Source organism: Sminthopsis crassicaudata, chromosome 3 (genome assembly GCF_048593235.1).
Source record: "Sminthopsis crassicaudata isolate SCR6 chromosome 3, ASM4859323v1, whole genome shotgun sequence".
NCBI lineage: Eukaryota > Metazoa > Chordata > Mammalia > Dasyuromorphia > Dasyuridae > Sminthopsis > Sminthopsis crassicaudata.
This window is the reverse complement of record NC_133619.1, coordinates 71,478,599-71,500,289: the sequence shown is the minus strand read 5'-3', so window position 1 is coordinate 71,500,289 and position 21,691 is coordinate 71,478,599. Positions and strand designations below refer to the sequence as shown.

Here is a 21,691-nt window from a genome sequence, read left to right as displayed (position 1 = left end):
AAATGAAGGCTTTCAATGTAATAGAAGGTTCACTTTTGGTGGATTTATGGTATGACACGAATAAGAGTCACATAGATGGGTAAGGAACATGAAATGTTTGCTTAGTGATTTCTCAACAGTTCTATTTTCTCTTGACTGCTTCTTTATATGGAACCATGCTCTCTAAGCAGTAGTTCTATGCTTTCTTTTTTGATCTGACTTCTCTGAACATAATTCAAAGTTCTATTTTTGTCATCTTTCTCATTGTTTATAAGACTCAGCTCACCTTGGCCTTCATCATCATTTTGTCCCTCACTTGTCTCTTTCATCCATATATTTTCTGAATTGTAGTACTGGTAGATTTAATAGTAAACATCAAAACCACTTAATAAAAACTATATTTTTTTTTGTAAATTTCATGTTGTTGGTGGAGAAATAAGCATTGGTCTTACCTACATTTACAGTTATCATTTCCTCTTCCCAACTTTTTTCATTTAAAAAAATATCAATCGGTGGCAGCTAAGTGGTGCAGTGGATAGAGCACCAGCCTTGAATTCAGAAGGACCCAAGTTCAAATCTGGTCTCAGACATTTAATACTTCCTAGCTGTGTGACCCTGGGCAAGTCACTTAACCCCAGCCTCCAAAAAAAAATTGATCCTATATTATATTACAATTATAAAGTAAATCATAAGGAACTGCAATAGGATTTCCTAAATTTTGGCTACATTTTTATGTCAAATAATTTCTAGAAGCCATCTGAATTGAGATAGCCTAATTAAATGAATCTTAGATAATTAATGAGATACAGAGCAAAGCATGTTGACGAGAGAAGTCAGACAATCATCCTATGCTACTTGATGATAAGGATGAAACAAATAAAAAAGAATACAAGCAAAAACATTTATCTCCATCCAATCAATAGAAGTTTAGTCATTACTTTCATATGCTGAGCCTGAAACATGAAAATAAGAGCTGAACTCAACTTTCCAGTATGTGCAATAGAAATCATCATTAGTACAGTGGCACTGAAGTAGCTAGATTAGTGAAAAATCAGGCAGTAGATCTAAGGAGAAATTGAACATGCTCTACTTTCTACTTACTTTTAATTAAATGTTCAGAGAAATGGTCATTTGTGCAGAATATCTCTGAATATGTCTTCAGGCTGGTGTTTAGTTGTCTGAACAGAGTGATATGGATGGTACTGGCAGAAAGGAAGCAAGGGAGAGGAAATGGCATTTGGTCTGGGAATTATCTCTGCCAGAGAACTGTTGTCTATTTCTTGCCTTTGCACCTAGCCACCTGTTTTCAATTGTTATCCTAGAAGACCAGGTATTGCTCAAAAATGACTTATCCCAAGACAAAAAAGAAATGAAAAATGGCTAAGGCTAGAACAGGAGGCAGTGCTCCGAGAAGAACCCAATACATATTCTTTGGCCTGTCAATTTATTTGAGTTCTCACTTAGCCTCTCTAGGTCTAACTACCAACTGATGTAAACCAGCAAAAAATGTTAAAGGGATCCAAAGATAGAAGATATGGTATGATGAAAGAGTGCTGGACTTGGAGACACACATCTAGATTCACACCCTATCTAAGATATTTAACATTTGTGTGACTCTGGGAAAGGCAAATCCCTTCATCTCTTTTAACTTTAAGTTCCTCATCCATAAAATGAAATGAAATGGTTGAACTAGAAGGATTTCTGATTTCACATCCAATTATAGTATTTCATTTCTGGCTGTGATGATTAGAAAATACAACAAATGAATTCCCCTGAAATCATCCATACATTCTCCTCACCACTCTTCTTCCTGCTGTCCCTCATTCCCTCCAACTCAAAAAAAGAGAGAGAGAGAGAGAGAGAGAGAGAGAGAGAGAGAGAGAGAGAGAGAGAGAGAGAGAGAGAGAGAGAGAGAGAGAGAAGAGAGAGAGAGAGAGAGAGAGAGAGAGAGAGAGAGAGAGAGAGAGAGAGAGAGAGAGAGAGAGAGAGAGAGAGAGAGAGAGAGAGATCATGCCTCTAGATAAGTTAAGCCTTACCATAAAGGCTTAATCTACTAATTCTGACCCTGAAAAATATATACTATAGATGTAGACTTTTCAGCAAAGCCTTATATGCTTATGTTGCTTCCTTTAGACTTTAATACTAAATGTTCCTGCAGAGATAGACAAGTCCCTGACTCAGAGGTCAGAGATTGTCCCAATTATTACAGTTTCTTTGGGGTCAGAATGTCATTGTGATAATATTTGAAATATATTGTCTGATGTGGTAGTAATAATGACAGGACTCCAACATGGAATTTTTTAAGCCAAATGGCACTAATGACCACAAACACAAGCAATAACAGAGAGCGTGTACTTTTTCACTCTCTTGAACTTATATTAAGTAATCAGGTTCCTAATTGCCATATGTTCTCATTCTTTGATCAAGAACCTACAGTTATTATTTTTTTATTCCACTATTCCTCACTAAGAGCAGTTGGCAGGATTCAGAGTATCAGTTGTTCTGCTTCTTTTCAATGCTATCTCTTAGATCTGTTTTAAAAAATTATATTAGCACTTCCCAGAGGAAAAAAAATAAAATTTGACTTCTTTATTTGGTTTCAAAGATCAACTCAGAGCAAAGGTCCAGGTTGGAGGAATTGTAGGAAATTGGTACTTGGGAAGCTAGTACAAAAAAGCACATACACACTTACCAAAACAGAACAAAACCCAGAAATATACTATATGAAAATACATACCACACACAGGTCACTCATGTGATTATGATGTGGACCATGACAAAAATTTCAGTACGAATATACATGCTCAGAGTGGAGTAGGAGAATGGAATTTTTATAAGATGGACTTGATTGAGAACAAATATTTGATGCCCAATATGGGAGGAGGCATTGCTAATTAGGCCCAGATATGGGGAAATACACCAGTCATTTCTTGATTTATGTTGAGGGAGTTCCTTAACCAAGACCAGAAACTGGATAAGCTTTTCACTTGGTAATGGGGGACCTCAGAAGTAGGTTTTGCATCTTCATCCAATTAGGAATCTTATTGCTTGATATAAGTTCAGGAAAGTAAAAAAGTATAAGTAAGCTCTCTGTTATTGATTTTAAGTTAACCTAGGGATGGTCATCTCCAAATGATAGAAGTAGGTATTTATATGGACAAAAATGATTTAAAAGGAGAATGTAGTCATTTCAGGAAGGAACAACTTATTTTTTCTTTCTTTAATAAGATAGCAGGGAGTAGAGGCTATAAAGAAGGGGTCTTAGAGCCAGTATGACACAAGGATAAATTCCACCTCAGAACTAGCTGAAATCCTAATCATTGCTTAGCCCCTTTCTGGGTCTCAGTTTATCTATAAAATGATAAATTTATAGTAAATAACTTCTAAGATTCTTTCCTGCTATATTTTTCCTCCTAATGTTCTCAAAACTTTAGCATAGTTGAACTAGTCATCAGATAAATTTTTTCTCAAAATTTGCAAGATTTTAAGTATTCCAGACTTTATATTCTTTACAAAAGATCTCTGGTTGATTGTAATTGACTACTCAGGTCTTGATACCTGGTCTGACAGAATTGGCAGTCCTCATAATGCTTACCTTCCATTCAGAGAGCTAACTACTATTGACCCTTACCTCTCTTTATCTCTAAATCAAAGCTTCTTAACCAATGTTTTGGGGGTTTTTTTGTTTGTTTGTTTTTTGTTGGTTTTTTTTTTTTATATCCAGGAATATTTTGTCTATCTGATAGATCCTCTGAATTTCTCACAATAGTCTTTGCTGCCTGGATTCACAACACAAGGAAATGGTTAATTCATTTAAAGGTTGTTGTCATTAAATTGGGTATTTTTTTTCCTCCTATAATCTACATTAAAATTTTGGGATATCTATGGATCTGCTCTTAGTACCTACTCTGAGGTGAGTACTATAATGCAGGATTGATATTAGTAGGGAAGTGAAACATCCTCAATTTAATAATTTTTCTCAGTGACTACTTTAGTGGCAACAGCTTATTTTCTCTTCTTGATGATGACTAACATTATCAACATATCTTCCTTCTTCTCCTATCATCCATTCATAACTATTCCTTATCCCACCCCCAAATAGTATTAAGGGAATAGTACAAAGGGAAATGAAATTCTTTCTCTTGTCATAAATTACCTATTAGGCACCTACTGTGCCAGGGAACATTCTAACCATTTTGGGGATACAAAAAAAGACAAAAATCAGTTTATGCTCTCAAAAAAATTTTCAGTCGAAAGAGGAAAAAAAAACACAAATAAATATGTGCCAATAAGATATATAAAAGATAAACTGAGAGAGATACCAAACGAATTGGGAAAGACAAAACTTTAGCTGAGATTTCCTTTAAGAAAATCAGAGAATCTGGGAAGCAGAAATGAGAAGGAAAAGAGTTTCTGGCATGGTGGACAACTAGTGAAAATGCCCAGAATTAGGAGACCAAGTGTCTTGTTTGAGGAAGAGCAGGGATTCCAATGCCTCTGGATTACACAGTATCTGGAAGGGAGTGAAAGCTGGAGTAGCATGAGTTTGTCTAAGTAATGGATAATGAAAGCAGTCAAGTTCCACTAGAGAACTTTTCTACAACTCTAATTCAGATAAATGCACTGCGGCTTTTTACTGCTGAGCCAGTGGCAATTTAATTAGGTGGTCCCAGAATGGAACACAATTTCTTCAGTTAGGCAACCTGACTCAGATATACACACCTGGGGCTTTTGGAGAGAATGAGAAATGGAGGTAAGGAGGTCTAAGAATTCACAGCTTTCATGGACCATGCAATGTCATATATGATCTTGTTTTTCAATGGTGGATATTACTTTAAAGCTAATTGTGGCTAAGTCCTTTTCAGGACTAAACCTGTTGTAAGGTGCTATGAAGTATTCTTTTCCTTCTTATAGTGTTTTTCCTTTAATGGTATCTTTCTTGTTACTTTAGCTAATTTGTTAGTCTGCTAAACTCCTACGGATTTAGCCTGCCAGTCAGTGGTGAACTCATATCTCATGGCATATTTCTTCAATGGCTTCTTCCAAACCCCTTTCCTTGCTAACTCTATTACTCTTCCAAATTATGTTTCTATTTACCACAAAATTTTTCATTTTGTCAGTAACCTCTTCTCTTAAATAAAGGTATCTTTTGGTAATAAAATAAGTAAAAATAATTGAACATGTTTGCATGTTGTAGAGAAGATGGCATTGATTTTTAGGTACATCAATGGCTCAGACTTAGAATTTATATGTCAGTTGTTAGAGAACAATCTTCAACTTGCCTCTTTCCGTAGTACTATTATGCTGAAGTAATAACTTTTAAGAAGAAGATATCCACTTTGTGGACTTCATTTATGATTAGTTATATATGTTGTTGATAAGTTGTGTTCAATTCTTTGTAACCCCATCCTAAATGGATTCACAAAGAGTCAGACACGACTGAAATGACTGAATATCATTATCATCAAAACAAAGATCTTGGCATAGTCCAGCTCATATTTTACAGATGAGAAAGGAAGGAAGGAAGGAAGGAAGGAAGGAAGGAAGGAAGGAAGGAAGGAAGGAAGGAAGGAAGGAAGGAAGGAAGGAAGGAAGGAAGGAAGGAAGGAAGGAAGGAAGGAAGGAAGGAAGGAAGGAAGGAAGGAAGGAAGGAAGGAAGGAATTTGAACTCAAATCTAAAAGAGTTCTTCCCTACCTTGCCACCAGACTGCCTCACTAATAATGGGCTAAGGGGATAGTCTAGTACAAAACTTCTTAAAAATGTGGGGGTCAGAAAAAATTGTGAACAGCGGAAGGTTTCTGAACACATCAGCCAAAACTTAATTCAAAATTAAGCATATGATGAATCTGAAATGTTTTTGGCAGTGCTTGCTCATGCTGTAAAATGCAATTTTACTACAGCCTTGGTTCTGAACACACAACATGTGCACTTTGCACTGAGTATGCACAAACACTGCCAGAAGCATCTCCACTCAGATTTGAAATGGGGTCACATAAAAATTTCTTGGGTAAAAAGGGGTCCACATGTGGAAAATGTTAAAGAAGTCCTTCTTTAGTCCATGAATACTAATGAAGCACACAAGGAACATTAGAATTTATTCTTTGTTCTTACTTCATGATCAACCCATTTCTTTTTCCAGTCATACATTTGCCTAGTTTGTAAAGTTCTTTGTGGATTTGCTCTTTGAAGATTGATTTGTGAATTTTAGTAACCCTATCTACTGTTTCATACCATCCTCAGTCCTTGCCCTTACTTATAGGAAAGATGAGAATTATGCTTTTGAAGACAGTTAAAAGCAGTAGTTGTTGAAGTGGCATTATGTTTGTGGATTTCATTTTTATAATTCTCCCTTGTTTATAGTCCAATTTCATTTATTCTCAGTGCCACTTTCACAAAACCTTATTATAGCAATATTTCTTTTTTTTTTTTTTAAATCTCTATCTAAATACTAAATGAGGGGGAAAATCATATAGAAAAAATGTCAAGGCTTGCTAACCAAATTCTCCTTTTAAGCTTAGCTATTTGGTATTTTTGTTTGTTTGCATATTTCCAATATAAATATGCTGGTTTATATTATGAGCAAATTGTTTTTAATGTTGCATTTTATAAAGGGATTTGAAATGTGTGGGTGTATCCCAAAGTATCTAGCTTTTGTTTTCTGCCATCATAACTTTAAAATGCTTACTGTTTTGAATGATGATCATAAAAATTTCTTTGGGCTGGAATTCAGTATTCCAAGTCTCTGTCCACAGAAAACTTTTACAGCTAAGTAATAAACCTGGAAAATATGGGTTTATAATGGAAATGTTGTAGCAAGCACTGCTGTAATATCTTAAATCTGATTTAAGAGACGTTTTCAATAATACTTTCCCAAACCAGTCTTAGAAGACTCTCAGGAAAAAAAAGTAAAAAAAAAAAGTAAAAAGAAAAAAAAATTTAATGGGTTTCCCACTATCTTTATGTTTGATGGAAATATTGTGGCCAGATATCTCAGGATAACTGTAAATAAAATTATAATAAAATATCACAAAAGCACCAACATAGAGAGATTATTATCTATAATAAGAGGCATATGGTACAGTGGAATTATAGATTAGAAACTTGTGTTCAAATCCTATTTCAGATTCTTGCCAATTATATAATTATTATTTATATCCCTTTAACTTGAGATCTTCAGTTGCCTTATCTGTAAAATGGGAATAACACTTTTTATATGACATATTTCACAGGGTTGTTGTATGGAACATGTTTCGTAAACTTTAAAATACTATATAAATGAGTTAAAGTCCACTTAAATTAATGTTCTTCCCTACTCCTACAAGACATTTTTATATACTAAAGTCATTCTGTGAACAAGGCAATTTAAAAAGCATATTCTTGGGGCTGCTGGTAGTAATCTGTTTCTATGTAACCCCAAACTAAATCAATTGGTGCTATCTAAAAGTGATTCATTCAAAAATCCAGTGGAGGTAGATGGAGTAATTACTGTGATTTGTAGTAGTGATTCTATTCTCAAACTATAGGTGTCCACATGTGCCCCTTCTATCTCTCCCACTAAGACACCTACACAAGGCATGCTCTTTATGGTTCTAATTCTTTTATATGGGAGAATGGGAAATTAGTCTAGGGGAAGATTTAGTTTGAAGTTAATGTAAAATAATATCCTGATTTCCCATAGGGCATTTAAGGTTAGAAAGTAAGCTTAAAATTTTAATTTTCTTCCAGTTATATCTACAGTCATTTTCTCATTCACAAACTGGGATTACAATCAGATGTGCAAAGACAGAATGTTCACTCCTTTGGTCAAACTAAATAGCCCTAATCCAAAACTGTCCAGATCAGTACTAATTTGTTTAAGTCAGAATCTTAAAAATAAAAATATTAAATAATTTTAAAAGATGTTTATGTGAAGGTGAGCTGCCATTCATATTACACATCACTTCCTTATTTTGTGTTGAATAATGGATTTTAATTGGTCTTCCCACCAAATATAAAATACACAACATATTTCTTTGTTTATTTTGCCTTAGTGAAAGCATACATTATTAGCTTGGTTTATCATGTCAAAATTATTCACTAACTCACTCTAACTTCATGTTCCAAAAATTTGAGATACACAATAGGCATCTCATATCTTTAAAATGTTTTTGAAATGGTGATAACTATACTTTCAAAAGCACTTTGAGACACTGCCTTTAACTATCCTTAGTATGGTTTCTGGAGAAACTTAGTAATTATCTTCTTATTAACAGATGAAACACAATAATTCTTAAACAAGTTAGAGGTCTGACAAAGACTCTATTTGTCATCCATGGACCAATGAACCTACAGTCATAGGTGAATGACAACCAAAGGTTTGAGCAAAAGTTTTTTTCATACTCGACAATTGATAAGTTTTGTCTATTAGAGCACAGAAAAGCAGTAACTTAGAAAAAGGGAATATGTCTATCAATGATATTAGAAAATCACAGGTCTCTGAAATCCATAAACATGTTGTACATATGCACATGTACACACACACACACAGAAGATAAGAGTGTTTTCATTTTTTTCATCTTTCCAATAAATTTCATAATTTGTACCATGTCTGATTTTACTAGTCAAGATTATTCTGATGTGCACTTAAATGAGGTTTTGCTATCATCATCCTCAATTTAAATCCTGTTCTGCTTTATACTGTACTTCCTAATAAAATAGCTCCATTAGTAGGCTGTATTTATGCTAATATGCTTGCTTAGGGTGATAATAATCAGAGCCCCTAGTCCTAGTCCTTGCCAATGTAAGTGCATTGGGAGTGGTTGATATAGCATTATAATTATGCAATTAGGCTTGTCATGGCAAGGAGCTTCGGGAATAGAGATATCTTAAAGCCTAAAATGTGGATGGCTGATGGATGACTGCCATTAAACTCTTCCTTTGTTCCATCTGATAAAAAGAGTTGCTGAGTTATAGGCCCGAGTTCCTTAATGAAGGATAAAGATCTTGAACCAGAGCCACACTTTCTCACTTATAACCTTTCAGCTCATCTTTTATTCCCCAGTACTATATACACATTGCTTGACTCTCACCTTAGCCAGATGAAAAATAACAGAAATAGCTGCCAATGACCTCTTCCCAATCAATCACATTCAGCTAATGGGAATGAAAGAATCTACTGTCAAAGTTTTACTAAGTGCTTTCATAAGGAATGTCAAAATTGTGATGTTCTATTTCGTATATATTTTTAAATGTTTATTCATACATATTAAAATAGATTTTGTAGAATTTTCATTAAGGTTGTTTTACAGTAAAAAAAAAAAAAAAAAAAAAAAAAAAAAAAAAAAAAAAAAAGGTATAAAAATAACTCTCCAAATAATTTAATTTCCCTTCTATGACCCACTCAAAAACAAAAGAAACAAACTAATAACAACAATACAATCTATATATGCTTTATTTTAACCTCTATATATGGTGTAGAATTCCTCTAGACCAAAAGAGCTTTTGTGTTTTCATTGTAAACCTCACTGACAGCCTGGTGAAACTCCTAGAATACTAAGAATAATGCTTTTAAAATGCATCAGACAACAAAGGAAATCAGTTATGCAATTATATTTAATTGTCTTTCTATCTATCTATTTATCTATCTATCTACTTACCTACCTATCTATCTTCACACTAAGGTAGTTAATAAACCAAGATTTAGAAAGAGTTTCATAATACATTTCAGAATGTAGAGGACAAGCAGAAAACCTGATTTTTCTTTAATAAACTCTTAATTATTACCCCAAACTCTCTACTGGTTATATTTCTCTAACTAAATAAAAGATTCTTGACCAAAGGAATTGATCCATTATTTATTTTTGTTTAATCTTGGTAACCCTCATGTCCAGCACAATACCTGGCACCCAATACATGTTTAATAAATGTTTTCTGATTGATTATGTTGGACTAGACCAATAATCTTCTGCAACATATGATCTAATAAGAAATTAGGTCTTATACTTTCTCTTACAAGTGAAAAGACTGGAAAACAGGATGCAATTATTGTTGCAGTACAGTACAGTACAATCAGAGGGATACTCAGGAAATATTGGTATGGTTCTCTCCATCTCCTCACAGCTGGGTCACATAATCTAAATGAGAATCAAAGAAGCAAAACAGACATCTGTGCTGATAAAACAGATATTCTCTCTGTAACCTTTATATCTACAAATAGGTAGATAGACACTTTCACTTAAACATATTATTTCATTTACTAATAGAAGGATCAGGATCATTGGTTCCCATAGTAATAAAGATCTAGGTTTCATATAAATTGTAACAGGCAAAGTCAAACAACTATTTACTTTTAATCGAAAGATAGAAAAGACCATTTATTACTAATACTACTTTTACTGATGATGATAACATTTAACATTTATATAATATTTTAGGTTACAAATAGTATATAGGGAAACAGAATTTTTTTTTATTTTGATTTGTGGAAATATATGTTAAGACCTGAGTTCAAATCTGATCCCAGATACTTACTAGCTATAAGAAATTGATTAGGTTACTTAAACTGTTTGTCTCAGTTTGCTCAACAGAAAAATAGTAATAAAAAAGGCCGCTACCTTGCAGGGTTGTTGTGAAGATTAAAAAAAGAGTTTTGCTTTTTGTTTTTTTTTTATTTTACTGCTACATGGTAGGTACATTTGAATGCTTATTTCCTTTCCCTTCCCAATAGCCCTTAAAAGTAGTGAATTCAAACAGACTGAAGTTAAATGAGTAGCCAAATTCACAGGTGTAGTGAGTGTCAAAAGGAGGAATCAGACACGGATTTGGCCTAAGTTGGAATCTAGGTTCTTTGATAATTTATGAATCTACAACATGGTCATAGGTGATGGTCTATTCCTTCTTTCATATTTTCCATATCACCTAACACATTGCTAAATATTCCTTGGGACATGGAGGAAAACCTGGGTTCTTTAGGGGAAGTAATGGAAAAAAAAAAAAACTTTGGGCATTTTATGAAAGATAGAAATATTTGTCATCTAAAAAACCAACTCTACAAAGTCAAAAGTAGTAGTATCCCTCAAATGGATACAGCTTTGAGGTCACACATCAGATTGTGAAGAGCTTAGAAATATTGAAGCAGCAAGTCAGTTCTCTGGTTAGATCTGATTTTTAAATACTAGATGACAAAATTAAAATCCATGTCAAATAGGCCCTCTTTCATCCTACCTAACACTCCACCTTAGGAATGTTTTTATATTTTGGATTCACATAAAAAATAGGAATAGTCATACTCTTACATAGCATAGAAGTCTGTTTTGCTTCTTTGATTCTCATTTAGATTATGTGCCCCAGCAGTAAGAAGGAAATGGAGAGAACTATACCAATATTTCCTGAGTATCCCTCTGATTGTACTGTAAAACAACAATAATTGCATCCTGTCTTCCAGTCTTTTCACTTATAAGAGAAAGTATAAGAACTAATGTCTTGTTAGATCATATGTTATAGAAAATTATTGGTTTAGTCCAACATAATCAATCAGAAATATTTATATTTCCAAACTGATTAAACATCAATTTCTATTATGTATTCTATACTTCAGCCAAAATGATCTACCAGCTTCTCCCTACACTACTGCACATTCCATTTCCCATCTCCATACCGTTGCATAGTCCATTGTTCCCCATTCCTGGAATGTCTGCCTCCTCACCTCAGCCTCTGTGCCATGCAAGGTTCAGTTTATGCCCCAACGAGTTAGCTCTCCTCTATTCCCACCTTTGCAAACTAAATATTATTTATTTTGTATTTCAATATATTTAACTATGAACATGTATCCCACCAGTAGAATGTAAGGTCATTAAGGATAAGAACTGTCTCACTTTTATATTTTTATCCCTACTACCTAGAATAATCCCTGGCATAGTGTTAGCATTTAATAATTGATTGTGGAGTGATTTGATTAGTATTGTTGCTTTTCTCAAACCCTTCTTCATTTCCTTTACATCTTTTGATAGATAGTTTTTTAAAAATTAAGCACAATGCTTTATTTAGTAAGGAGTACTAATCAATATTTGCTAGTATCTTTTTGATACTTTCTTCATCATCAATTATCCCCATAGCACTTCTACCCATATAGTCAATATTGCTGATTTGTATTCCGTTTCCATTAAACTATGTTGTGCAAAATTGTGACTCTTTTACATATTTCTCAATAGGTGTTCCAATACTTATTTGTATGTTTGTTTTTTTTTTTAACATACATGCACCAAAGCTCAGTTCTATAAAGTTTCATCATCTTTTTTATAAGAACATTTCCTTAGCAACTTATTTAGGTCATTCAGAATTTTGAATTTTACTTCTATCTCTCAGAGCATATGCAATCCTTCCTAACATTAAGCATCAACCTCAAATTTGATGAACTCATTGTTGATCCTTTTATTTATAACATCAATAAATATACTAATGATACGGGTTTCCATAATCAGGCTCTGTGGGACATTACTGACAACTGCTAAATTAACAAAAATCCACTGGTAGCTGTCCTTGGAGATACAGTCCCCAAGTCAAACATGAGACCCACTTCTAAAGTTCCAAGAAAGGAATAGAAAATATTATATGTTTATTCATTACCTAATAGCACCACTTCTCTATAAGAAAAATAAAGTGAACAAGGAAGGTTAGAGATATAATCAATATACTATTTGTAATTTCTACTTCAATTATAATCCCTTAACATCTGACCAAAGCATACATGTTTTTTGCCCTTTTGGAGACACTAATTTTGAATCATGATTCCGGATTTTATAATAATTTATTAGAACAAATAATACATTCTTTGCAAAGCAAATAATAATAAGGTATTAGTAATAAAATAACTTTCATTTCTGTTTTTCTTGAAAACTGGCTATGTGCTTCACCAGATTGTCAAAGAGAGGCAGGCCACAAGGAAAAGAAGTATTTATTAAGTGCCTGCTTTGTTTTAGACTCTATGCTAAGTATTTTGCAAATATCATTTTTGATCCTCTCAACAAAATGAAAGATAAAGCTTGCAACAGGGAGCCTTTATACAGCTGTTAACTCTGGGGTTATCAGGGAGAGACTTGTCCTTGCATTTTTTTTCTTTTCTAGTATTATTTTGGTTTATTCAGGAGAGAGAGAGTGTGTGGAATGTTGTGCCATAGTCCTCTTTAATTATCCTGACTCAATTCCCCTTATTGGTTCTGTCTCAGTTTCCTGAATTGTTCTGCCTCAGTTTCCTTAGTGGTTCTGCTTAATTCTTAAAGTAAGACTCAAGATAAGAGGGAGTTCAGACTTCCTGGCTCCTATCAGAATGTCCAGTGTCTCCCACCACCCAGTCAGAACCAGATTAATAGTCTGTTCCCACGCTCAATGTTCTGACCCTGCCCCTACCTTGGTCTACCCCTGTAGCTGAGCCATGTGTGTATATATGTCATTGAGAACTCACATTCGCCTCTGGATACTTTGAGAATAGAGTTCTGTCCAGTCAATCAAACTCTCCAATTAATAGAATGTTGGGAGCTCTCTGACCTCTATCTTGACTCAGTTTCTCTGGCCTTACATTCTCCTTCTTAGCTCCCAGGTAGAGAAATCAGTGGACTCCCTAGTGGAAGTTGTATTACAGAACCACCATGGGTTAGACTTGCTGTTCATGAAGCAAGGGAGATTGTGTATGGCACTGGGAGAATCTTGTTGCTTCCATGCAAATCGGTCAGGTATCATTAGGGAATCGCTCACTTCCTTGCATAAGTGGTTGGATGACCAGGAGGCCAGTCATGAGGCTTCAATATCCTGGTATCAGTCAGGATTTCAGACCCTGAAATTTTCACCTTCAAGATGACTTATTCCCCGCTGGCCTCAGATGAGTCACAACTATGAACATAAAAAGGGGAGAGTGAAATGGAAAAAAGACTGGCCCTCTCATCCCTTGGTCAAGGGGCCTTAGGCTTATGGGAAAATGTTGCTTAAACCAAATTAAGGGAAGTGGTTTTTATGTTCAGACAGAATGCTTGCCTAATAATGTCTGATAACCCTGATCTATGTCAACATTTGCCCCTACATCCTGTAAGCTCCCCAATATCCCCCATTTTGCATGAGAAGTTGAGTCACTGTTGGAACTGCAAGGCAGAACAAGAATTGCTTATAAGCCTGTCTCTACTTGGGTTTGGGACGGAACTCAATCCAGAAATCTGTCCCCATGAATAATAAACTGCTCTCTAAATTGAGAGAGAGAGAGAGAGAGAGAGAGAGAGAGAGAGAGAGAGAGAGAGAGAGAGAGAGAGAGAGAGAGAGAGAGAGAGAGAGAGATACAGGTGCTATTGTTATCCCAATAGTTGAGCAAATTGAGGTAGACTGGGCTTAAACTGCTTAAATTTAGGTAGACTGGGATGCAGAATCACATAGCTGGTCTTTGTCTCACTCTAGGTCCAGATCTCTGTCTGCTGAGACACCTAACTACTTCTATATATTTAAAGATTAAGAGCACCTTCTATAATCAGCTAGATCAAAAACCTCACGTCTTACCTTATAGAAATATTGATGAAGAGGAAGATAAAGGGAAAAAGCAAGGAAATCTAGATTGCAGCATACCTACCAATAATAAATGAACCTCCTAAAAAAGAATCAATTAACCAATCTATATAGGTGAAAAATGATTTTCTTAACTTGGGAACTGGTCAAAACATTTTACTTAGATTGTTTAAGTCTAATGTTCTGAGGAAAACACAGAAGCAAGATGTAGATAGATATAAATATAAATACAAACACACAATCATCTAAGAGTATAGTTACTCTTAACAGGCTGTGTTCACTCAAGTTCCGCTAACAGTAAGCTTGGCAGATGCTATAGTGAGGAGAAAAATATTTTGAGTGAAAGAATAACTTAGCTGTTTAAGTTATTTAATTTAAGGAAAGACCTTAAAATTTAGTAAATAAAACAGCAAATATTTAAAATTTTAGTCAGGATAAGCACTTAATCTTCGGATGGTAAATTAGATTGGTTTGCAAATAAAATTGAAGATCTAAGGAATATATCTTTTTTTGTTCTTGAGAGAACATAGCTAAATTTATTTTGAAAAGGAAAAAACACCAGGATAATTTTTCATATTTATTAATAGTGTATGTTTTTTATATCAAAGTCAACTTAATTCCTCAAAATTTTAAATAACTTTCCAATCTTTATCTGTTTGGGAATTTGAATTTAAAGTTAATTCAAATATATTCCTAGCTCATTGAAAATTAATGTATTACTCAGAATTGTAGTGTACTTCAAAGGTTTTATATTTCTAAAATCTTAAGTGGTGCCTTCCAATTAGTTCATTTTAACTTATCTTGAAGGTCATGCTCATACATATCATCCATAGGTACCATGGAAACTACAAAAGAACATGTGATTCATTAATTGTTTTTCAAAATATCATTTTCAACTTAAGTACCAAATGAGAAAAGAAAAAAATAAATACATTGAATTTCATTGTCCTTAGCAGACAATAAGAGAGGATTCAATATAAAACAATGAATTTCCATTAAAAAAAAAAAACACTATATAATAAATAATACATTTTATTTTCAAAACTGACTAGTTTCTTTTTATTTTCTTGTTGATTTTATTTTATTCTCTGCTGAACACTTTTTACTTTATTTTTCCCTCCCCTATTCACCGTAAAGAAGGATAGAAGCATGGATATACACACATACACACGTAATATATGACATATATACACATATATACATTGATATCTATAAACATACAAATATATACTCATACACACATATATACACATATGTAACTATGCTTATTTCTATCTGTCATCTATTTCTCTGAAGTTAACAGCATCTGCTTTAAAGGTCCAAGTCTCATTTTCTAAATCAACCAGTTCATTTCCTATACCACAGGATATTCCAGTTGAATCATATTCTAAGAGATTGTCTGTGAAAATTTTATCCCTCACAATTTTCTACATCCTTTCTATTTTGGGATATATAAGTTTTATTTATAAAAGAAAATATCAGTTCAAAATAGTTGAAATTTTCCTTTTAATACTTCAATAATGCTCTCCCTTATGATATAGTTAAAGGTCTGATACTGCTGAATTTATTTCTTTTGTATTTTTCTTAGTTTCTTTGCTCTTCTATGTGAGTTTCCTACATTATTATTTTTTTAATTCAGTAAAGCAATTTTTAGTAATTTAATTGGAATTATATTGTAATTTCAAAAATTATATTGACTATCTACTCATAAGCAATAATTATTGCTTATTTAACTGAGTCAATTTTATAAAAATACAAGCTATTCCTTAATTGCAAGATCATCAAAGGATATGAACAGTTTTCAGATGAAGAAATTAAAGCCACTTCTAATATGGAAAAATTATCTAAATCACAATTGATTAGAAAAATGCAAATTAAAACAACTCTGAAGTACAGTTTCAGATCTATCAGATTGGCTAAAATGAAGGAAAAAATAATTATAAATATTGGAAGGGTTGTGGGAAAATTGGAACACTAATGCATTACTGATGGATTTGTGAATTCGTTCAATCATTTTGGAGAGCAAATTAGAACTATGCCCAAAGACTTATAAAACTTCGCGGACCCTTTGATTCAGGAGTGTCACTATTGAGTCTTTATCCCAAAGAAATCATAAAAGAGGGAAAAGAACCCACATGTGCAAAAATGTTTGTAGCAGACATTTTTGTAGTGACAAGGAACTGGAAATCAAGTGGATACCCATCATTTGGAAAATGGCTCAATAAGTTAAGGTGTATGAATATAATGGAATGTTATTAGTCTGTAAAAAAATGATGAGGCCAATTTCAGAAAATCCAGGAAAGCATTACATGAACTAATACTAATTGAAGTGAGCAGAACCAAGAGAAGATTGTACACAGTAACAAGTTGATCATCTGTGATGGACTTGAATATTTTTAATAATGAAGTGATTCACAGCAATTCCAGTAGACTTATGATGAAAAGTGTCACCTGTATCCAAAAAGAGAACTATGGAGAATGAATGTGGATCAAAGAATAGTATTTTTAACTTTTGTTGTTGTTGTTTATTTGATTGTTTTTTCTTTCTCATGTTTTTTTCACTTTTGATCTGATTTTTCTTGTGTAGCATGATGAATATGAAAATATATTTAGAACAATTGCACATGTTAAACTTATATCTGCAAGGCTGTCTTGAGGAGAGTAAAGGTAGAGAGATTTGGAACACAAAGTTTTGCAAAGTGAATGTTGAAAACTATCATCATGTATTTTGAAAAAAATAAAATACTACATTAAAACAAAAAAAAAAAGAAAGAAAAAAGAAAAAGAAAGAGGAGTAGCTCTTTTTTCAGTTCAATTATCTTTCTCTTCTGTATCCCTATAACTATCTATGATTGGATTGTTTTTTGTTTTGCTTACTCTTATTCATTTATTCATTCATCCATTTATTTACTTTTTTATTAAGTTTTAGCAGCTCCTAGTTAAAGTATGTTGTAGTCCCAAGGCATGGTGAATGATGCCTCTTCTCACTGTTATGGGTCCTCCTTATTACTGTTATTTTCTGAGGTCTGTCTCAGGATTCAACTTTGGATTTTCCTCTTTACTCCTAAAAGTCATGGTTTAGGCCCCAGTCATGCTGTCCTTCAAATGATCTTGTTCCCTATGGACATTCTAGTGACTGCAAACTATAGTTGTCCTCTCTGCCTAAGAACTGAAACCAGAGTCTTTGCTTTCCTACAAGTGCCTATAGCTAATAGGGTCCCTGTTCCCTCACTACTGCACTCACCAGGTATGTACTAGCTTCTTCTCCCCACAGCCTAGGACTCATCTATCTGGTCAGCACTGCTATACTTGAAATCCCTTTACAATGGAAGGTTTTTCTATCTTCTAATCAGCTGTCAGATCCCCACATTGTCTGCAATAATAAAAGTTTCTAAAACTGAGATCCAGCTGCCCCTAGGGCTTATTCTTTGTTCATTTGCAGAGTTGGTCTAGAGGTATTTGTACTTAGGCCAAATCTTCATCTCTTAAGGTAAGGTTTTTCCTGGGATTTTCTCAGATTTTAGGAGGAGAAATGCTTTACCCCTTCGTTCTGCTGATCTAGGGTGATGTTCTGTATTTTCTTTGTGTGGAGAAAATTTGCTGAGCTGAGGGTTTTCTTACTTACTCTGTCTGCCATATTCCCAGAAGCTTCTCTTTATCTCATTCATTGCTGAAGATCTTGCACAATGAGATGATAAAAAGTCCCCTTATTGGCTGAAAAAAGAAAGAGCTGAGGACTCAATGAATGGATGAATAAAATGGAACTGGACCTTCCTTCAATCTCGTTTATTTTATAGTTTATAAATATAATAGGAATATATAGATCTGTTTTCCCTAGAGTGATGAGAGATGAGTCACTTGCTTTACTTATATCTAACTACCATGTGTGAGAAAACACAAGGCAGCTAAAGGACATATCCATCCCAGGAAAGGGGTTACCTGTCTTTAGTTGTTTGTTCTTTGCTGATCCAGGCAAATGAGTACCAACTGTAAAGTAGGTCCAAGATTGGAGGCAAACTTGCAAGATCAAAAGTTCTAGAGATCCATGATAGAAGAGGAAATTTCTTCACTGGAGAGAATGGGATCAAACCTGTCCCATTTTACAGTCTGATATCTTACATTCTGTCATCCTTTTATATTAAGCATTTCTCTGTTTATATGAATACACTACCAATATTTGAATGATTGCCAAGTCAAGCTTTAGGAATACAGAGGTGGGTACCTCCAGGTATCCACATCTGAATGGGCATTATTTTTGAAGGAAAATAATAAAATATATAGAGGGCATATAAATGGAAGGTAAAGGATTGAATATATCCAGATTTACTCAAGAAGGAGTCATGAACTTAGCCTCATGTCTAGGATCAAATGGAACGCTTCACATAGTCTGTGATCGGAACTACATACTGGTCACTCATATTCAAGGTAAGTTTTCAATAGTGATTCTCATCAGTGAAAATAAATTGAAATGAAATATGTTCAAAATTGGCCCAAAAGGCCAAATATGTGTCAAATATGTGTCAAAATCGCCACTTCCTAGTTAAATTATTTTCAATTAATTGCATTTTCCATTATGGTAAGCTTTAAGTGAGCATGTCTTATTTATTTTAGCTGCTAGCAGAATACAGCTTTTAAATAATGTTGTCTGAATATAAAGTGAATTGAAGAATAAAAGTGAATTGAGGGAAAATTATATTAAAATTGTCAAAAAACAACAACTAAAATGTTAAAAATATAAACCTTATTTCTTGTAAAGAATGATTTGAACAGCAATACTAAACAAATGAGATGTGACCATTTGCATTCTTTACTCATAGATTCTGAACCAGTCAAAACTATGTATGGCTTAATACATGGAGTCAAAATTGAATAGAATTTTGTTGTTACTAATATATAATACAATGTTCACAAAGTCTTTCCAGAGTATTTGGAGTCAGAACACTAATGTTAAAATCTTCAATTTGCTGTTTAACATATTTGTGATCTTGAGCATTTGGCACCATTCAGGTGTTAAGCCCAACAGTACACTGAAGGAATGGAATGGACTATAACTCAGAATCTTAAGTCCTATCATTTGTATATTAAATTATACATACATACACATATACACACAGATTGTATTAATAGACAAATGAATAACAGAACAAATTTAGAACTTAATTATCACAAAAATGAGAGTACTTATTTTCTCTTAATTAAGAAAGTCATATATTTCACTTGGATTAGTAGATTGGATAAATTTGACCTAAAAATGTTCTTTGTATTTAAAACAAGATTTTAAAATTAGCTCATATCTCTATTTCTCTTTGCTTGAGTAGAAATGAATATAGTGAACTTTTAAATTGGTTATTGTGAAAGATAATTAAAATTCACCCCCCAAAAAGTTGGGGTTTTGTAAGGATCTTTGGTCTACTAAATGAGTTTTCTTCAAAACTATGGTAATTCAAAACTATGAATTATGCCCAAAGGCCTATATGCTCAGCCTTTGACAAAACCCCTACTAGGCATGAATCCCAAAAGAGATTTTAAAAAAGAAACATATGTACAAAAATATTTATAGCACCTCTTTTCTCAGGACAAAGAATTGGAAACTGGGGAGAAATCAAGTGGGGAATGGCTGAATAAATTGTGGCATGTGATTATGATGGAATATTATCAGAAATATTATGTGAGAAATGATGAGCAGTATGCTCTCAGAAAAATCTGGAAAGTTCTCCATGAACTCAAGCAAAGTGAAATGTACTGTGTACAAAATCATAGAAACATTGTGGGATGATCAGCTGTGAATGACTTTGCTATTCTAGACAATGCAATAGTCCAAGACTACTCTGAAGAATTTATGATGAAAAATGTTATCCACATCCAGAGCAAAAGTTGATTGTGTCTGGATGTAGATTAAAGCCTACTTTATTTATTTTTTTTTTTTTTTCCCTTGAGGGTTGTTGGTTAGGAGAAGGAGATCTATGTTTTCCTTCCCCACGTGACTTTCATGGAAATATTTTTCATAGTTTTATATGTGCTTTCCCAATGGGGAAAAGGTAAGGAGGAAGGGGGAGAATCTGGAACTCAAGATTTAAAAAAAATGTAAAAACTAGTTTTACACTAAGTGAGAAAAATAAAAATATTACATCAAATTTAAAAGCATACATCACTTGTGTTATTCAGAAAATAATATCAGATTACTGAATTGTCGAACTGAGACTCACTGAGTTTAGATTAAAAAAAATTGTTTTTATCACAGATTCTGGCTATCTTGATAGGTTTTTATTTTCCTATCTTGTCTTAGATTGTAAGGTTCAAGAAGACAGAGACTGAGCGAAACTAACTTTTTATGATACCTATAATACCTAGTAAATCAGCAAATACAGGGAAATTTAATGAGTATTACTGTTGTTTCCAAATTTAGCATAACATCACATGCTAGTGTTACTTTTTATTGTACTTAGACAAGCACCAAGCTAAAACAATATTTGGAAGAAACAACATTAGAATCTTTGGTAAGGCTATACTTTTATAGTAGTCATGAAATCCAAAATAAAGTGGGGAAATATGAAGCTGTCATAGAAACAAAGAAAAAAAGCCCCATACACTTCCATATTTTAGTTAAACTTTAAACATATAAATGAAAGTAGTGAGCTTTATGTCAGAGGGTCATACACTCATATGATATACTATAGAAAAAAAAAAAGAACAAAAGGACAGAAGTACACTTCCATGGGCTGTAAAAAAAGACTATTTAAAGAATTTTAAAATAAAAAAAGATTATGTCTCACACATAAGAAAGACACATACATGCTCTAAAGTCTATGGGATAAAAAAGCAATACATAAAGATTATATGGTAATTATCAAAGTAGTCTCCAAAGAATTAAGAATTTAATGATTTTTTGGCACTACTTTACTTTAATGAAATATGACCAGATACTTGATTGATTCAATCAAAACAATTATTTGCTGTGGTGTTTTTTTTTTATTATGGATATATGTGTGTGTGTGTATGTATATGTACATATCTGTATGTATGTACATATATATTAGCGATCAGTTTCTTTACCAGGAAACCTTAATATAATATCCCAGAGATTTATCTATATTGACAACTTGAGTTATAATCTTCATTATAAACCAAAATATAACTTAAGGCCTGTAACATGAAAGAAAAATGACTGGTTTACCTGTATGTCATTCAATC

General features: G+C 33.3%; 1 protein-coding gene across 6 annotated transcripts in view; it reads right to left on the bottom strand.

The window, feature by feature from the left end:
• Window positions 1-21,691, bottom strand: part of ERBB4 (erb-b2 receptor tyrosine kinase 4) — a 1,327,834-nt gene that overhangs the window by 178,067 nt on the left and 1,128,076 nt on the right. The gene's annotated exons all lie outside the window — the stretch shown is intronic.